The 20,113-nt window shown below is 39.2% G+C and overlaps 1 protein-coding gene across 20 annotated transcripts in view; it reads left to right on the forward strand.

Moving 5' to 3' along the window:
- Positions 1-278: 278 nt before the first annotated feature.
- ADGRL2 (adhesion G protein-coupled receptor L2) overlaps positions 279-20,113 on the forward strand; it is a 159,974-nt gene continuing 140,139 nt past the window's right edge. For 18 of the 20 annotated variants that reach the window (XM_075424784.1, XM_075424794.1, XM_075424788.1 and 15 more), the window contains exon 1: positions 279-400. The gene's annotated coding sequence lies outside the window, so the exon portion shown is untranslated. Of the gene's footprint in view, positions 401-1,078; positions 1,137-18,497; positions 18,517-20,113 lie in introns of those variants that run through there. The other 2 variants (XM_075424785.1, XM_075424786.1) reach the window with 2 other exon arrangements.

The following is a 20,113-nucleotide window of genomic DNA, read 5'->3' on the forward strand; positions in this document are numbered from 1 at the left end:
CACCGCGCGCTGCGCCCGTCGTCTCTGCCATTTCGTGTTTTGTTTTTTTTTTAATTAATTTAATTTTTTGTGCGTGCGTGCGGGAGCCTGGCTGTATCGTACGTCTCGTGCGGAGCGGAGTGTCGGAAACTGCAGGAAAATGTTGACTTAGCCCCAGAAAAGCCTCCCGGCTGGCTGCGCAGAGGAGAAGCCGCCGCCCGCCCTGCTCTGCTCTGCCCCGGCCCGCCGAGCCGCAGCGCCCGCCGCCGCCTCCCGCCCCGAGCCCGCCGCCCGCCCCGCCGCCGCCGCCGGAGCCCCGAGACTGACCGCGCCGCGCTCGCCCGCAGCCCCGCGCGGTGACCCGGCTGGCGGGTCCCGCCGGGCCCAGAGACCCCGGCCCGCCTTCGCCTCCCGGACAGAGGTAAGCAGAGCCCCGCGCTGCAGCCCCGCCGCTCCTGTCTCCGGCGCCTGCTCCCCCCTTCTGGCGGCGCCCGCCCAGCCGCCGGCGGGGAAGCACTCGCTTCACGGTCTGCCTCGCCTGCTGGTGACCGAGGCCGCTGCCCCCCCCCACCCCCCCGTCGCACTCCCGGGGGCCGCCGGAGGACGAACGTGCCCCTCGGTGAGGCCGCGGCCCTCGGGCGCGGGCAACGCGGCGCCGCCGACCCGCACAGACGCTCTCCGTCGGCGCGGAGCCGGGCCGGCCCCCCCTTCCCCCCCGCAGCCCTGCGGAGGGGCCTGCGGCAGCCGCGGCGGATCCCCGCTGCCCCCCCCCAGCCGCCGGGTGGCCGCGGGGCCGGGGTCCGCCCGCGGAGCAGGCCGCGGCGCGCAGCGCGCAAAGTTGCCTCCGCTCAGTAAATAATTACCTGTTGCGGGTTTATTTTTGTAACTCAGCCGAGTGTCCGTCCACCGGCCCGTGCGTGTGGGGCAGGGGGCTTTGGGGAAAGGAATAAATTATCCTTTGTCGGCTGTGGAGTGAGAACAACTTTTTTTTTTTTTAATTAAAAAAAAAAACACCTATTTATTTTCACACGTAGAAATCTGGGGCCATCTGGAGACAGAAAACAGAGCGTGTCATGAGGCACCGCTGCTGCGTCTGGCTCTAAAAATAACACCGCGTTGTTGGTCTGCGCCGGGGCGCGGGGTCCCGCCGCGCTCAGGTGCGTTGGGTGCGGGGACTCGGGGAGATGCCCCGCGGCGGGGGGGGGGGTGTGTGTGTCCTGCGGGACGGGCGTTCTGCTCTTCGGACGCCCCGGCTCCCTCCTTTTGTTGCTTGCCGCGGAAAGAGGTGCCATTTCGCATCGTTCTGCGCAAATTGTTTGAATTAATGCAAGTGTGAGTTCTTAGTGTTTGAAGGAGACTATTAGCATATCAAAGGTTCCTTAGCCCCGGCTCAATTGAGAAAACTTCAGTTTGTCTTCCATTTGCTTCCAAGCAGAGGCCCAAAGGGCAGTGGGAATTGTAAAGGGGCAAAATGGGGAGGTGGATTTGAGTTGTGTTTCTGAACTTCTGCTGTTTTGCAATTATGCGAATGAAAAACAAGGTCCCTTCGCTGCAGAGCTCTTGCGAGCGCTCGGACAATTGCACTCCATTGATTAATGGTTTGTTCCGAGGGGGGAAAAAAGTGACCTTTTATGACAGGCACTGTTGCGTGGTTTCAGATGTCTCCTCTCTGTCAGGGGGATTTAGAAAAGCCCTTTCTACCACACTCATGCCCTGGATATGGCCTACACGCTACTGTGTGCGGAGACTGAATGGGGAAGACCTTCTAATTACTTCAGAAAACAAATGAAATCTTGTAATAAAAGACCTCTCGATTCCAGACCTTTGAAACAAATACGCTTCCCTCCTTAATTGGGTGGGTAGGCTGGAATAATAGATTATTTTTATGGAGAGTTTTAAAAGAAGTTTTGATCCCCACTGGCCATATGCTTCCATTTCCTTTTTGTTCTAGAAAAAGTGAGAACGAGTACTTCTTGTAATCTCATTTAATCAGTGATACTGTGTTTACTAAGATAACTTAATTTGTGGTTAGTATTGCCCGTAATAAATAATTTGAAACAAAGTGTGGTAGGAGTGCTGCTTTGATGGCAATGTAGAACACTCAGCTCATTGCAAGTTGTTCTACATGACTACATATTTGCAATTTTTTATTCTTTTGTTACTATTTCCTTGCGTCTGAAAGGGGATGTGGCCCGGCCTACCTTATTATCTTTGCAAATCAATATTCATAATCTAGCAACCCAAAAGCCAAGCAAAATCCAGTTACCTGTCAATAAGTTGGGACCTTTTCCAGGGACCAGATGTTTCTTGGGGACTGGGTTCTGGTTTATTTCTCTGGCAAAGAAGAACTTCCTGTGCCTTCCTTGCCTACTCCTGCCTTCTAAACCTTTCGCTTGAATAATACAGATAGTAAAACATACATTTTGTGGTTTTAAAAAGTTGCTTCAAGTTCTTGGTCTGTAGCGTTTGGTCTGGTTTGGTTTTTTTCCTTCTGGTTCTCCATTTGGTGGCTTGGCGGGGGGTGGGTTGTGAGGGGTGTAGGGGGTGTTGGTGTCTGTGTTCTTTTTGTAAGTCATGAAAGTGATGTGCTTTTAGAGTAGGATGTCTTCGCTCATGCTTCAATTTCCTTTCATTTAATGAAGAAACGGAGTATATATGGTATGTCTTGGTGAAAAACCCTGCAGTTAATTAAATAATTTATATAGATTTCTGTTATTCTTAAATGGACATGACCATTTGGGCATTTTGTAAATAGATGTGTTTAGTGGTCCTAAAATTGCGTGTCATTACTTCCAGGTAATTTTCAGCAGTTTATTTACCTAATGTCTTCAGCTGTCTGAAGTAGTACCTTTTGGTGGTGTAAAAGGAACATATTGATGTAATTGCCATTATCACACTTAAGTTGCTGTTAACTAGTCTGCTTTGAATGCAGAGTGCTATAAAGAAAGCGCATTATCCTTTCAGCTATTAGGGATAATCTAAAAATTGTCTTGAAAATGTTGCACTTCGGTTTATATGATGGCAACCCCAAATTCGACAAATCTCTGAAGGTATAAAGAACGTCGTGGAAAGAAGATTTTCAGCATTCAGAGGACAAAATTGGACCACTTAGAGAAAAATTAATGTGCTGCAGCAGCACTTCAGCTGCCATTTTCAATCACTGTGGGTTACTATGTGTTGGCAACAGCAAAAAAGCGTAGACGTTCAGATAGCTGAGGGAGCTGGTGGTTGGGGGAAATCAGGATATGGAATCATGTGGGGTAGAACAAACCAATTACTTCAGGTTTTGACTTGAGAATTTCCAGTAAACTTTTTTTTTTTTCCCCTGGCTTTTGGCTCCCCTGCTTATTAATAGACTGACATCAAAGCAGGCAACCAAACTTCCAAATGTTATAAAAACTAATGTAAAGATACAGATCGCACATGTAGCCTTGCAAGTCTTAATTTAAGACAAGCAGTTGGAGTTTTTATTGCTGCAATTTTCACAATCAGCAGAGACATTAACACCAGGCTTCTGGGTGTTTCCCTTCTTAAAATGAGCAAGAGGAGAGCTTTAAAAAAAACACAGTTTGCTTAGTTAGTTCTTATTTGATCACTTCAGAACCTTTCTCAGTGTTTTATTTATCTCTTACTGCTTTTAATACATAAAGTCAGGAAAGGGGAGTTACTCAGGAATTCTAGTCTCTAGTAAGGAAGCACCTTCATAAAATTTAAATAAGCAATGTAGTACAGTCCTAGGAGTTTATTGTCTTTGTGTTAATATATAATATGATTATTTTTATTTCTGAAAATGCAGTATGTAGACATGACATGTTGATTAATACATATTTTTAAAATTAAAATAGATACGATGAAAAAAATGCTGCAGTCTTGAATTACAGTGTTTTAGAAAGACCCGTAATTTTCAGTTAAGGATGTTGGAAAGGGAAGTCTCTAGTTGGGCAAAATATTTATTGAAGTTATATTTGCAATACATTTCTATATAGCATGTCATAAATACATACAAATAATAATATCCATCCAACATAAATAGTTGTTTAATGTTTAGAGAGGGTACAAACATAATCAGAAGTTTTTACCAAAATTTGGTCTAAAAAGTTAATGTATTTCCAAGCCCTTGCTCATCCTGTGTCCACCTAAGATGCTGACATACACGTAAGAAAATACTGTTGACTTCTAATGCGTCTCTTGCTGAGGGTAGCACCATGCTTAGTAATAATAATGAAGAAAAACCTACCAATAACTACCTGGAGATATTTTATATTAAAAATTGCTCTATGTCTCCCCTGCATTTCCACTGAGGAATATCTGTGGATGACTGATAATATGAGAACTGGAAGTAACGATTAATGATTTTACCTGGTGAACTGCAAGAGAAGTTGTTAAACTATGTCTGGTGTGTAATTGAAATCATATTTATGCATAGGTAGACAAGCAGTCAGTTATAAAGCAATATACTGTAGAGCACAGGCTAGTGAAATTTATAGTCAGATGTGATACTTGGAGGTGTCATGTTAAACAGACTCTTTCCAAGCATTTTTTAGGGTTGATGTTTGTGATGTACAAAAGCGATTTGAAATTGCAAGAAATTGACCTTTTTAAGTATTTATGTGCAGCTTGTAAACTTAAAAGCTCTCTCTTATTTTTTTTTTAACCCCTCAGTTTGAAACAAGTAAAAGATTTAAACCATCACGGTTGTAATTGGATGTCAAGACAACTGGAAAAACAAAAAGCTATTTTAAGGCCATTCTCAGTATTCTTAACAATCATGTTTAATATTTAAATAGTTTTCAAAGATAGCTGCATTTTGTTTCCAACAGTTCTTAAAGTAGTAGGTGGCTCTGGAATATTGCTAACTTGTGATTTAACATGAATATATACCTGGTTTAGAAAATACTTAGAGACTTTATGTAACAAATATGATTCTTTTTCACATTCTTCATTTAAAAGGTGAAAGATGACAGGCTTAAAGCCTTTCTCAATAGAAAATTTTCGTGGAGTTCATGCTTTTTTCCGATCTGTAATATACAAGATGTGTTTCTGCAGCATAGGCTGTGAAGATTTTGTCGCTTACTGTAAGCGATTTAGTTATAGAAATACACTTGCTTAATGAGTGCTGAGGTCTTACAGAATTCTCTAGATACGAACTGATAGTTAACCAGGAATTCTTTCTGTAGAGAAAAAAAAAACAACCTTCGAATTTGGAATGGTAACATCGCCACGTTATGGGTCATTACATTAAATGGAGTGTTTTATGGCGTTGAGAAAAATGTAATCTGCATATGTCATGATTTGTTTCTTTTTTGTTTTCACAAGGTACAGTAATGATTCAACTTCCTCTAGCCTGCTGTTTACCCAAATTATTTAGAAAGGCATAATAATCAAAAACATCGCAGCCTGACTGAAGCCAGCACAGTGCTGAACACCTGCAGATAGAGTGCAGTCTCCAACAAAATGCTATTGATTGTTATCCTGGCACAAAGCAAGCTGAAATACAGTTTGCTTAATTACAACAAAAATTCCTTTTTATGGGTAAGGTACTTCATGTTGGGGGAATGTTTTGTGTGTTGTCAGATAAGTAAAATACCATCACACTTATATAAATTTGTTCAATTATCAGAGCAGCTAAGAGGAGGAAAAAAAAATCAATTTAGCCTGAAAAGCACCAGAAATAAGATTTCCTTGGCTAGTAGGAACTTGCCAGCACTGTCTAAATTGCTGAATGTTATCAAACATTGGCATTTTTCATGTTCAGTAAGAAGGATATTGACTATTCTACCTGTCCAGGTCTACTATTTGGCTGTTTCTTTATAAGGTATAAGCATGTCTTATTTTTATTCCTACAATAGCAGTTACAGATAAATCGGAGGATCTAACAATAACTTTATAAAATAGACAGAATAATACCATTCACTGGAGAAACAGCATTTACTTGAGATAAGTGATCACAACTAGTTTTTTCTCTGGTGTCTAGCTTGTTGTTCTTGTAACAGATGAATGTAAATACCTTAGCAGACATTTCAGAGTGAAAGGCAAGAGATAAAATGTAATTACTTTTCAGGGTGGCTCTGACGATGCCCGTGTTCTTGTCTGTGATACAAAAAAAAAAAAAAAAAATCTTTGCTCATCACCTCAGAATATGAAGGCCATTGTTACATCTGAATATAAAAATATTTTCTGATTTTTAATGTTGACCTCAGTATTTATCTTTAGCTCTTCTGTGTAAGCTGGAATCCTTGTAGCCGTAAATTCTAGTCGCTGTTGTCCAACTCGGCATTTAATAGAGCACCTAATGGACTCCGCTCCTGTATTTTTCTCGAATGCATAACATCTTGCTTCATTCAGTCACCAAAACTAACTTTGCTACAAGGACAGGCAACACGACAAGTTAGAATCAATGGACCATTTGTAGGTCACAAAGTCAGTTTACTGGAATTTCAGAGGAAACTGGTTGAAAAGAGAGGACAAATGTCACTTTGAATAGAGATGTTTAAATCAGACTTCTGCCTTAGGGTAAAATTTAGGTCTGTTGTAGCCTAGATGTAATGTCTCCCTCTACAGAGCACAGCATTAATCATGGCTTGACAAGTGATCATGGGCTGAGAAAAATAGGGCCTGTCTTGGTTGTGTGGTTATTTTTTTTCCTAATCTTAATCTCTTAGGAGCACATTATAAACACTAACATTTAGACAAAAAGATTTAAGTATCAGTGTCTGTATTTCAGTAGTGAAAGTAGCTAGCTTTGGAGAAAATCTAGTTAGAGGTAATGAGAGGCTACTTAGGTTTCTTATGTACGTGCAATACTAAGAATATTTTCCTTTTAACGTGATGCAGTTTTTTTTGTCATAGGAGATTTATCTTATGCAATTTCCTTATACAAATATGGTAGAGACTAGGTCTGCCGGGTTTGTCGCTTGGTGTACTAAATACCTCTGAAATGACTATCCTTTCGCTTTGACAGTGTTTTACAATGTGTTCACCACCCAAGAAACGTACTTACTTTTGCCCAAGTGGCTATACAAGGGAAATGTGGAACAGTTTTTAAAATGTAATGCAGATTGACTTGACACTGATCAATGAATATGAGGTTTTTTTATACTGTGTTTATATTTTAATGATGTATTGATGTATTACTTGGCCACAGTGAGCTACAAAAGCTGGAATGAAATAACAGGAATGAAGACTGCTCTTTAAGATCGTGATTCTGATACTGTACAAATAAAAGTGTGTTTAATATGTTAATTCTTAAATTGTGGATGCCTTGATGCATAGATTAGGTGTTGGGAGTGTTCATACCTGTTGTGGTAAAGACGGTCGGTAAAGAAGGGAATTTTCATATTTCTTGGGTTGCTTTGCTGCTTTCTGCGGGGGGGACAGTGTAGCGAGCAGCTGAGCGCTCGACCTGCACCGCCGCTGCAGAGGTGCATCTCCTTCATGTACGACGAGATTTGTGTCTGCAACTGTTGAAAAAATAGATAATATCAGTAAAGTAGCAGCGAAACAATTTATCATTGGAGAATCATGCTTTAAAAATTAAGCTTCTTCTGTTTTTTAGTTTTCTGTGGACATGGTAAAATCCCAAACCTCTCGTTTAGGGTAGGCTGCTGCTTTCCTTTGTGCCCATTGTTGGTATTTTCCTATCAGTCGACACCTCTAACCGATTATTGTTCTGAATCTAGATGACAGAATAATCTAACGCTGATTACTGTTTAAAATTGTTTCTGGCAGCTGGGGAGAGGATGACTGACCTTGTGTCTGACTATCGCACTTAGTTTGCTGTGAATGGCGTCTGGTATAGAGAGCCGTACCCTGAAATGAGTGCTGCAGTGGTGGAGAGAGCTCACATGCCAGGAGGAGACTTTAGATCACCTTCCTATACATTCTCTTAAAGTATCGTATTTGTCATTTTTTTTTACGGCATAGCAGTCTGTGCCGGTGTGAACAGTGTTCAGAAACAGTGCCCTCACAATAGGCAGCGTCGCTTCTAAATAAAGTGACATTTTAAGAAAAAATTCCGGAGAACAAGTTCTGCTGTTGACTCTGCATTTCTCTGGCAAATTCCCGATGCTGGTGTTGATGCTGGGCGGAATTCTTTTCATCTGATCCAGGCATTCTTTTATTCATTCTTCTAAGCTTATTCCTATGCAAAGTGACCGATTTGGAAAACTTTGCTTTCCCAGAATGAATAATGATTACTCTTTGGTTTGAATGAAGTGAGTGTTCTTCAGAAGACCAGTTCATAATTAATTTGTTGGTAAATTTGTCATTTAATTTTTGAAGGGCAGTGTCTCCTGCAGCTTTGGTTTACTTCAGTCCAGTAGGTATTTCTTAAATGCAGACTGTCAATTGGTGAGGCAGATTCCTGTGTGAATCAGTATAAAGTGCTTAAAGGAGAGAAGGTTGGCTCCGCCGTTGAGGTGTGTTCCTGGCTGAGCTGCTGTGCCAGGAAGATGGGCTGAGGCTGGGAGTTGTGTTAGAGAGGGAGGGGAGTTGCAGGCAGGCACAATTTGAAAGTGAGATGAAATCCTTTTGCCCTTTAGGCAGTAATCTTACCCGGTGCTTGAATAGACCATCATCTCTCCAAAATGTGACATTTTTCCCCCCGCCTTCTGCTTTCTTTACTCCCTCATTCTTTCCCTCATCTGAGGAGGTGTATAACAGTATCTGGTAATAACCAGTTGTGGGTCCAACTGTTAAAGATACTTTGGCGGCAGAGAAGAGCTCTGTATGCAGCAGTCTCATCATCTGGAAGTGAACACCCCAAATTTGTCCTACATTTGTTCCATGTAATGGCGGGAGCCATACTAGAATATCATGAGTCTATTTCCACTATGTATTTTTTTTTTAAAGCTGACACTGAATCCTTGAAAGGTTATATTTTGGAGTTTATTTTCCCAGTGAAAATTAAAGTTACATAGGGCATATGTGACTTTATGCCCTATGCATATGCATTTATTCTGTGAGTATTCTTCATGAGTCTAGTGGCACTACTTGCAGAAGTAAAGAAAGTGGGATTTGGCTCTATAAGAGAAACAAAACCACAGGCATACTTTCATTCTTTCCATGTTAGAAGAGAAATTAATGTTGCCTGATGGCTTCCCAGTTTTTTGAGTGTGTGCTAAAGGTTAGACAGGATGAAAGCTTAATTTTGATCTGCTTAATATTTATAGCTTCATTCATTGAAGCTTTTTCCCATTTGCATTGAAGGGATTGTTATCTAGAAAGCTTACGCTATTACAGTGAACAAACTTAAGAAATTTTAAGTAAGGGTAATGTCTTCTCGAAGAAAAGCAGTTTACCTCCGGTTGGATGAACACTACATCGTTATTTCATCATTTGATACAAATTGATAGAGACTTTTTTAATTTTCAGGATAACTTACCGTTCAGTTCAATTGCTTTTCAAACTTTGGTGGAGTGCATGTGTAATTGTGTCCAAAAGTGGCATTGGCTTTTATCTCCCGGCAGTAAATAGAATGAGAGATGCTGCTGTTTGTTTGCTTTTGGGTTAGGTAGGTCCATCAGATAGGACCAATTTGCTTTCTTATTTGGGGTGGTCTTTCATTTCTGTTTGGTTCTGGGTAAGCAGAGCAATTTTTTTTTTTTCCCCCATCTCCCCCCTGCCCCCCTCCGCCCCCCCTCCCCCCGCCCTGAAAGAATTTAGGTGACTTGGAAGAAGATATCTGTATTTTGATACAGGAAAGACTAAAGATGAATGTTTAACTTTTCTGAGGGGACAAGAAAAGATAAAGAGCTGGGAAAAAAAATTATTTTCTGTGTTAGCTCCTTATGCCATGTAATATTGGAGAAGGATTTCTGGGGGGGTTCTTTAAAATGATGACTGGTTATTTGGGTTCCTATGCTGGCTGCTACCCACATTTCTCACATATTTTTGCTCATTCTTCTTGCTACCTGCAGAGGGAGCTTGTATATGAGATAATCGGAGTAATCAAGGCATTCAGGGCTGAGTTGTTTCCAGTAAGTACAATTTCATTTCACAGTGCTTTCTCTGTTATACAGAGCAGAAAGGCTCTGCAAGATAGCTTTTGAAAAGGCTGTCCATCAGTAACAGTAAATAACAATGGGCAAAAATTTCAAAACATCGGTAAGCAAAAGATGACTTCAGAAATATTGCATATTTCAGAGAAGTGCCCTTTTGTTGGAAGTTTAAAAAGGAACTGAGGAAAACAGTTCTTGCATGTCGAGGTGCAAGAGGACAGTTTTGGTACTTTGTATGACGGGAAGCAGATTTTTGTTGCACAAACTGTTTTCTCTGATTCTAAAAATGTCGTGTCAGCATAAGAGAGACAACACAGTGCTTTCAAGTCTTCGGTCATCTTGTGCAGAGTAGTGTTCTAGCCAAAAAGCAATAGGTAAGTCTTTTCTATTTATGCAAGCAGTGCTATGAATCATAATCATGGTGATTGCAGATGCAAGGTTAACTCTTAATTTTGCTTTTTTCTCTGTTATAAAATATAAAAAGGTGAATGAGCTTCATCCAGATATAATTGATTAATTCGTATGGTCGGACTAAAGCAGGCAAACGGTGGTAAGGATTGCCGTCTTCAGCTTTAGAAAAATACTGAAAACAAAGAGCAAACAATGTCATAACCTAAGCTTATTTGTAATTTGTAACTTAAAAACTACCTTGAAGAATCAGAAATACTTATTTTAAACAAATTTTTCCTAAATCTAGCACAATGAAAGAAATTATCTAGTGTACTGCAGGTTTTATAATTTGTATTGTAGTTTTCTGAATGGTGAAAGTGATCCTTCAAAAAGTTAAGACTCCAGAGAAGAAAGTAATTCATTTCTAACGCAGTTTTGCTTGCTGAGCAAGAAGCATAATAGATGGCACTTAGATGAATTCTGTGCTATTTATCTCTGGAAAAATGGTGGCAATCATTTTACTTCAAAATATTTCAGTAAATTTAAAGATGATTTGCTGTGATGCTGTTAGGAAATAAAGCAGTATGCATGCACATTCCATAAAACAGAAACAGCTCTCCATAACATGCTCTCCTGTAATAAATCTGCCCCATAAATTGGTTTGAGAGTTGATTTTTTTTTTGTTAGTTTTAACAGAACTTTAAACTTAACATATGTTCAGCCTAATGTGGTCTTAGGGTTTTAGTTTGGATTCTCTTTTTAAACACCAGGGAAGATTTACCATATCTAAAAGAGAGCAACTCGGTGTCAATTTATTATTTATACTGGCTAATCCTTGCTAATGTGAAAAGTCAGCTTGTTATTGTAACACCAAATGGCCCTCTAAGTAGGGAAACAGTTAAGTAGATCTCCTGTAATAGGTTGTTGTCTAATAAAGAGATTTATGGTATTGGCAAGGGCTATTGTATAGGTATTACCCTCTCACAGCATGATCATGTATTATCTTAACAACTCAGTGCCACATTTATGTTGAGCATTTTCATAACAGGGTAAGAATATTAGCCACAGCAATTACACTCCAATAGGATTATAATGGTAAGATTTACAGAAAAAATATATATGATGTCTTTCATAGAGATTTTTATAGGTGCTAGGAGTTGAAAAGTTGCACCATCCTTTTTGCATGGGAAAATACTGATGTATTAGTCATGATGAAGAAAGAGAGGTTTCTTAATTTAATCTTATTGAGGAATTATGGGGAGGCCATGGACATAATCTTTCTTTACACAGTGTGTCTTTTTTCTTGCCCGGTGAGGTAAGGATTTTCCAGAAATTCAGTTCAATGGAGATTGCTGTATAATATGCAAATCAAGATGTGTATATAACTTTAATTCTGTTGTGAGGATAATACAGTTGGGATTAAGATACGTATTTTTAACACCCTTGTATTGCGAGGGTAGAACAATGGTAATTTATTTGCTACATTGGAAGAGCCTACTTGAATAAAATCATGATACTTTGTTTTAGCCATAGCGTAACACAGGTTTTCTGTTTCATTAGCACCAGGTTTTTATGGGCATAAGTAAATTAGATACTTTTAAAAATCAGCACAAGCAACAGAAGTGACAATAATGTCATACTTGTACAGTTTTCATGTAAATGACATTCAAGCTGTTCCTTAATTCTTAAAATTTTCCATCTGTTTTTTTAAAAAACAAAAAAAAGTGAGACATTAATACTCACTTACTTGGCAGAAGCAATATACCTGTCACATTTAATAAAACTAATCATGTTTTATCAGTAAAAAACACTTATGAGGACTGATTGAACAAAATATATTAGGTTATATAGTCATTTATGAATAACTGCATTGAGTACAACAGCAGTCTGAATGGCAAAGCGTAATGGAATAGCCACATGTTTTGAGATGATACCTTGAGGTATAATTCAATAAATACTGGAATAATGAGTGTTTAAACAAACAAAATACCTTTCTTTCCCTGATTTACTGTAATAAAATGATAATTAGGTCATTGCAAATTAAGAAAATGTATAGATGGTGATTCTTGTTGTAGACTTCCAATACATATTCCACGTATTGTACACATGCATGGATAGTATTAGTTAAATTTCTAAGACATGACGGACGTTTCCTGGATGTTTTGGATTAATTCTATGTATAAGACTTTATGTAGAACGATCCTGTACCCATCCATTTTAAATTGTTATTGATTACCAGAAGCCAGAGGAAAGAAGCACCTGTTTCTTTTGACATGAAATATTCCACTTCTGAAAATGTGCTGATAGAAGGTAACGTTGCACACAAGTTTAAATGTTTTCTGATGTGTTACTGAGGGGGGAGAATGGGGCCTTAAAACTGCACTACACAATGAATATTCAGAACTTAATTATTTCTGTAATCATGGTCGTGATATGTGACTTCATCTGTCATCAGTAACTCGTACATCTTGTATTTACACAACTCAAGCAAAATTCTGGAACTTTGTCTTTAGTCTTGTGTTCACAACAAGAATTATGACCTGAAGAACAACATTTTCTATTTTAGAAAAACTTCTGTGGGTTCTTCGATTGGCTTCACATTTCATTCATTTTGAACTGGGGAAAGCAATTGTATCTTTTGTCTGTAAGTAAAAAGAAAACACAAAAGGACGAATGTTACCCCCTGATGAATGTGGAGCTCCAACCGATTTAAGAGCATGAACTGTGACTGCATTGTAGAGAGCAGTGCTTGGCTTGTATACCCTAACTAAGAAGCAGCCAGCACTTAGGGTGAATAATGCGTAAAAATTCAATAAGAGCTAACGCATTTTTATCAATGCTTTAAATATTACAATTACTTATAATTTCTTTTAAAAGTATTAAAAATAGGCTGCAGTGGATTTGTTTTACCTGTATTTATCATTTAAAAAGTTTTGTAATGTCTTAAAAGACAATTTTTGTGTTTGAAAGAGGAATATATGCCAAAATATTCTTACCAAATTGTTAACCTTGTGTGCTCTCCTGAAACATTTTGGAATATGCATATATAATTGTAAAATAAAGATTACAGGATTTATAAAAAAAAAAAAAAAGGTAATGAATGACTTCTTAAAATTAGTATTCTTTTGTTTGCCAGACAATAAATAAAAGCACAAATCCACACTGCAGTCGTTTTACTTGTAGTGTGCATTAAAAATGAGGCCACACTAAGTCGTACTTAACTGCCCACAGACAACTAACCCTGAAAAAGGGATAAGTCTGTCTTTTTCTCTTTTTTTTTTTTTCTTTTCCCCTGGCTTTTTGATTATTATTTATATCTCTGTGTCTGTTTGGAACAGCAGTGCTGTTATGACTAATAAAGCTTTTGTATTTGGCAAATGGGATGCAAATAATCAGTAGTTCTTGGCTCACGACTGAAAAATCTGCCTAACAGAGCACATAAAACCAGTATAACCTTTGCAGTATACCTGTGAATGAAAGTATTGCTTACACTTTTGTGACCTGTACAGAATTCATGTGTCTTTACTACATCTTAATTTCTAATGATACTGTTTCTGATCATACTGATATTTACAGCAGTGGTATGATTAGAAAGTACTGTTTTCAGCCTGCTTCTGAACATATAGTCCCTTAGATACTTTTTTTAAAGTTAATAATATAGTCACTTCCACTGAAATCAGCATCTTTTTATTACCCATCTAGTTAATGGCCAATTTTAAAAGTTTGGTTTATTTTAATTGTATTTAGCTTAATTTTTTGTCATCTTTCACAGATCTATGTGTGTGATAGCTAGCTGAGATTCTGTAAACAATAAATTTCTTAGTTGTTGTGTGTTTTTTGCAGAAAATCACTTGATATATGAAATGACTACTTAAAACAATTCTTTTTGTTCAGTATAGTTTTATGTATTTAAAAAAAGTTACCAAAGTCCCTAAATGTTAATTGAAGGAAAGACAAATAAGTGAAAATTTTGTAGTCAGTCTGCTGGAAGATAGCCAGTAAATATTTCTGTTTGTATGTTAAATAGATACATAATAACCGATACACCAAATAAAGCTGCAACATTAATAGATTATTAGAAGTAATCCGTAAGGACTTCTGAAAAATACGTGGGGCAGCGGGAAAATCTGTTGCTGTTTCAGTGCTGTGGTTAAGCAGTTTGCACAATCGCAACTTCTGCACAGTTGAGAGATATGATTAGTATCTCCTCAATCACCTAATTACAGCTATTATTTAAATTACCTAAAAGAACAACTATTCAGGTCTTGTACATATAGGAAATATTAGCTGCTGCTAAACCAACTGAGCAAATAAGTTCGGTGGAATTTTATTGTGGCTCGCAAATAGCATAAAGAAATAGCTCCCGGTACCGTGCTCTAAAATTCACTCAAGTCCATCTGATCAGTGAACAGGTTGGGGTCTTACTGCAGTGTTAGTGAACAACTGTGAATGCTGACGGGTACAAGATGTTTCCATCCAAAAAAAAACCAAACCCAAAACCAGGGAGCGCCTTTCTTACTGTAGCTTGTGACTTTGAGCTCTCTGGCGACACGGTCTGCTACGTCGCTGTCGTCACCCTGTGGGCGGTGGCGGGCCCTGTCATGGCTGCCGCTTGGTCTGGGAGAGCACAAGTCCTTATGTGCTGCAGATCCGAATTCATGGCTATATTCTTGCAGCTGCTTCATAATAAAACAAAGGTGTAATTAGGACTAATTTAGCTAAACATCATGAACTGGAGGTAGTCCCATCTGCCCTTCCCCCTCAAAAATTGCCTGTGATACGAAAGTGTGATCATTGGGAGGTGGAAGAGGGGAGTCTTGTGTGCGCTGTCTGCAGATGAAGAGCCTTGGAAACCAGGTTTGTCCTTTTTCTGTTATTCACAGTCAAAAAGTCAAAATCTCCATTTTAATGAAGACATTTCAAAGAACAGACGGGCTGAGAAAGATATTGTATTTCTTTACATGTTCCTTCCTCTTAAACATGGAAGGACCCTTAGGCTATAAATTAAAGAGTGTTTTACCCTCTGTAGTTGATGTCAGGCTGCCCAGTAGCAATGAAGAGTTAAAGTTTTAAAAATAAGAGTTGTAAATGCCTTGGCGATTTCATGTTTTTCAGTCTGTGGTTATGTTATGCCCCCCTCGTCCTGTTTTTGTCAATATTTTCCTTTCACCTAAGAACTATAGCAAGTGGGAGGAAAAGTAACTTGGAAGAATGTAATTATGCCAGAGATGCATTTTCATGTGGGAACCTTTATAATGCCATCATGTAAATGACATTCACTATGGAAACCGTAAGAGCACTTACGAGCGGAGAGGTTCATCCTGTGCTCCATGGGAAGCACCGGTTTGGTTATGTCCCTTCCCAGAATGGGCATGGGCATGCGCCGGCGCCGGGTCTGGCTTCCCCCTGTGCTCCCTGTCCCGGGCTGCAGGTGGATGGCATGGGGACCCTGGGGGGCTTGCAGGAATGTCTTGGGTCATGGTGTGTCTGGAGTCCATGCGGTTTTGTGAATATGTAGGAAATGGAACCACCTTAGAGGATAACTGTATTTTGCATTTTTAATTTTTGCTTGGTTGGTTGGAGTTTTTTCTTAAATTGGTGTGTTCTCAGGTGTGCTCGCTGGCATCAGTTTTACTGGATGCTTACTTCTGGAGGGGGAACCTGCAACAAAATGGCTTTAAGGTCAAAACCCCCTCAGAGCTGTGTTGACAAACCTTATTAAGAGGAGCAGCACAGTATATGGCACAAAATACTCCAGTGCGTACGTGGAGCAGCAGAGTACGCCCGTGCCACAGCCCAGGTCACTGACGATGATTGTAGCTTTGCTCAATGTTTTCCAGATCAGGAGTTTGTAGACTCTGGGCTTTTTAACCTAGAGCAAGAAGAGATGTAGATTTATTTGTTTCAAAGTCTTCATGTTTGTGAGCTTTGTTGATGATTCTTGTAAAATTTAAAATTGTTCTGTGATGTTTGTTACTATCCCCCCCACCACATTCTTAAAAATTAATCATCTTGTTGAATAGTGTTTCCCAATCAGTTTGAATTACTGATATTTTGGTCCTTAGTAGAAGGGCAGTGGTACTTTTGCTCCCGTACCCACAGCCTGTTTAACCCCAATTTAATGAGTTGTATCCCAGTACCTGTAAGAGAACAACAACATGAAAATAATTCATAATTATGGCTTATTGTATGGGGCTCAGAATGAAAAGTGGGAAATGGACTTTTGTGTAAGACCAAGCTTTAAGAAATTGATGCTTTTTGAATATTGAAGCAATTGGTATCTGCTGTTTAGAAGTTAGAGCTGTTAGTTATCGTTGCAAGATAAATAACTTCCTAGAGAGGAATGCAACATTTAGTAGTACATTTAAATATTTGAAATCATTTAGCTGAGTATATTTTTATTCTTATCTGTTTTAAGCTATTCTTAGAGACTGTGGTTGTTAATAAATATTTTTGAAAGTGAATGAAATAATAAAAAATGTTGAACAGTAGTAAATTAATGCTCATGAATTTGTATATGCTTGAGTACATGTGTGTCTGGGTATTTATTAATAAGGTACTTGCTTTCATTCAAAAATACAAAGTGTCCAGTTTATCACGTGGTAAAATTGTGAGGCAGATCAGGAGAAGTGATGCTTGTCCAGAGTCACAGGTTAGGGTCGATGCCAGCCAGGAAGAGCCTGGTTCCCTTCATTCCGCTCTCAATCAGCTGGACTGTACATGTACATGTTCTAGTCAGTGAATAACAACACTGTGGAAAAGTAAAAAAGTGATATTTACTGAACTGTCCTAAAATAATAGTATAATAGTGAATTTGTTTTTTATTTTGGTCACCAGAAATCATTGGGGCCAAATGTCGGGCTGTTGAAATCTTACGCTGTGCTTACTGCAAGCTCTTCTTGTATTGTACACCATATTAATCTTGGGTTAGATATTTTTATTTTTAGAAGATCTATAAAGCTGCTATTTTTAGGTCAAAAACATCAAATCGCCTTTTAACTGATGAGATATTAAAATAAAACTGAGTAACTTCTAGAGAGTATGTTGATAATCAGGCAGTGTGAAGTGTTCTGTCATGCCTGTGTCTATCGCTTCTTACGTATCCGAGAAGATGAGCCTGCAGGTTGGAGGGGTTTTTTTTCGTTTCCATTTTTGTCTGTGTTATTCATCCTCCCATCTTTCTTTTTCTCTTCTTCCAGAAATAAAATCTTAGTTCAGCCTAATAGTGACCCATAAATAAACTGTACATTTATTACTGTCACAATCTCTTCTGGACTTGATTTTTAAACAAAAAAATTGCCCAGAATGTGCAATAGTTGTGCTGCAGTTGTAGTCAGCTTTGTAAAGTTACTATTATTATTATTCTGGCACTGTGAAATGATCAGTCATTTATAGAGTATGATTACTTGCAGAATAGCAAATGTTTCTGAACAATTGTGTGGAGATACACGTGCAGACATGCATCGCATCGCATGTGTGTGCTGGCCCCTCTTGTAACATTGCGTGCCAGCTCTATCTGTCTGTCTCCACGTTGCTTACTGCTTCGACTCATTCTTCAGAGAGATTTGTGGCTTCCGATGTGGGTTGGTGGGCTTTTTGTAGGGATTAAAAAGCGAATAGGTGCAGTTAGTGTAGCTTGTGTTTGTGTCCTGGATAGAAGTCTTGTATGTTGGGCTAGGAGAGTGTGGCAACTGATCCTAAATGCTGGCGGGCCGCTTGAAAGAAATCAAATTGTGCTCAGGTATTTCATGCTAGCAAGTCCTTCCCTTTTCTGCGCTGTTCTGTTCCCTGTTGACTTGCATTCCTTCATTGTCAGTCTTTATCTGCTCCTTCAAATGCCTCTTTATTTCGCGTCGGCTCTCTGACACATCCACCCATGGCACGGCAGGACCAGCCTGCCCGCACTGCTGCAGCTTTCCTGAGGTCTTCCGTTATCCATCTGCTTGCTTTCCTTCTACCCCCTACCGAAGGGCTTTCCCATTTCCACTACGCTTGAAACTAGCTGGGGGGATGCCATCTTCCAGCTCTGCCTGCTCCCTTTGCGGCTTCTTTCCCCCCCCCCCTTTCTTTTTCCCCCCCCTTTTTTTTTTTCTTTCTTTCTTTTGGTTTCTGTTTCGTGGCCCTGCAGTATGACTCTCCCTGATTTCTGGTGAGTAACTGGCAGTACGGGGGAGTCTACCTGATGATGATGATTTCATTGTGCATCTGATTTGTAATCTATTGCAGAAGTGCCTGCAATGCAGAAGGCTTGATAGTGTTATTTAGTGTTAGAAATTTAAAATATTAAAGTACATGGAGCACCAGTTAAATCAAGGTGGCTTATTGAGCATGTGTATAACTTGCATACTTTTGTGAGTATGAAGGTTTTGCACAATAAGACATCTTTGGGCAAGCTGTGAAATACGGCGGTCTAGATTACATTTGGATTTTTTCAGATTGCTGAATTAGAAGCTGGTGAAACGGCATGCATTTTCTAAAGACGGACAACTTCTCTTAAATTTGCCTTCTCTCTGTTGAGCTGTCAGCCACTCTGTCGCTGAAGGCTTAAAACTACATTCATGAAAACAAGAGTTTGCTGGATTTCGAAGAAAATGCTATTTTTGGTAAAAATAGCAATCAGACGAAAAGGTTAGCCTATCATCAAAGTACCTGTAAAAATATGCTTAAGACCCGGTTCTGTTCTTCGCTATCACAAGAGAAGATGACTAGTGAATTACCTTTCATAAGAGTGGGTTTGATTTAAGATATTAATAAAATCTAAATTTGTGCATTCTTGCTGTGGGGACTGAAGATTTTAATTTAGTGAAATGCCAGAACAATTTTTTTGTGCTCAGTTTGATGAGTGTTGTGTGAGAATTACATCTTACTAAATTAGGGCAGACATATGTATTACGCTGTTTACAAACTGTTATGATTAAAACCTGTTAAATATCATGTGTAATATTCAGTCATCTTTGAGCAAAAAGTCACGTCGTTTTTGTCTCGGCGCTGTTGGATGCTTGTGTTAAAATAGATTAAATTGCAAATGTTAATCTGAGTAACTGTGGAAAGTTGTGACCTGGATTTGAAATAGCCACGAGACTACTACAGCAGCAGTAAATCTTCAAGAACATGTAAGGCTGGCACATGGCAGGGGATATGTCTGATGTGAGAGTTAGAGTGCGGGTGGAGGAGAAGCCTGAAAGCGAAGTTGTGTGCCAATATCGTGTTTTTCTATTCTAAAAGAAAAAAAGTAAGAATTTGTCACTTTAATATAAAGCCGTGTTCTTATGGGCAGCACACAGTAACTTCAAAAAATGCTATTTTAAAATGGTAATCTAAAAATTGAAGCTGTGTTTAAGAAAGACTGTTCATGGCACTGAGGCATCTGGGTTCTTAATCCCCATGTGCTTCCTCCGGCGACAGTGATTCTGATCTTTGAAATATGTATGGGAATTGCAGGTGCAGACTTCAGCCTAAAGAAACCATAAGTCTGAGGAAAAAGTAGATAGTAAATGTACTTACCTTTTGTTTTCAGCTTTTTCCTTCTGTCCTTAAATGTTTTTTCTCAGCCCTAGTTCTGGGTACTTTAAAGCCTGATAGCATCAAAAGGTCTTGGGTGTTAGTTGTCAAGCACTGGCATTGCTTTTATTGCCTGATTGCTTTGATTTTCTTCGTCTCTCATAACATGTCAAATAAGAAGGTAGGCAATGTCAGGAGAATATGATAATGGTAATTTTTAAAGCAATGTTTTGACTTTAAAAATA

Source organism: Opisthocomus hoazin, chromosome 6, assembly GCF_030867145.1.
Source record: "Opisthocomus hoazin isolate bOpiHoa1 chromosome 6, bOpiHoa1.hap1, whole genome shotgun sequence".
In the NCBI taxonomy this organism is placed as follows: Eukaryota; Metazoa; Chordata; class Aves; order Opisthocomiformes; family Opisthocomidae; genus Opisthocomus; species Opisthocomus hoazin.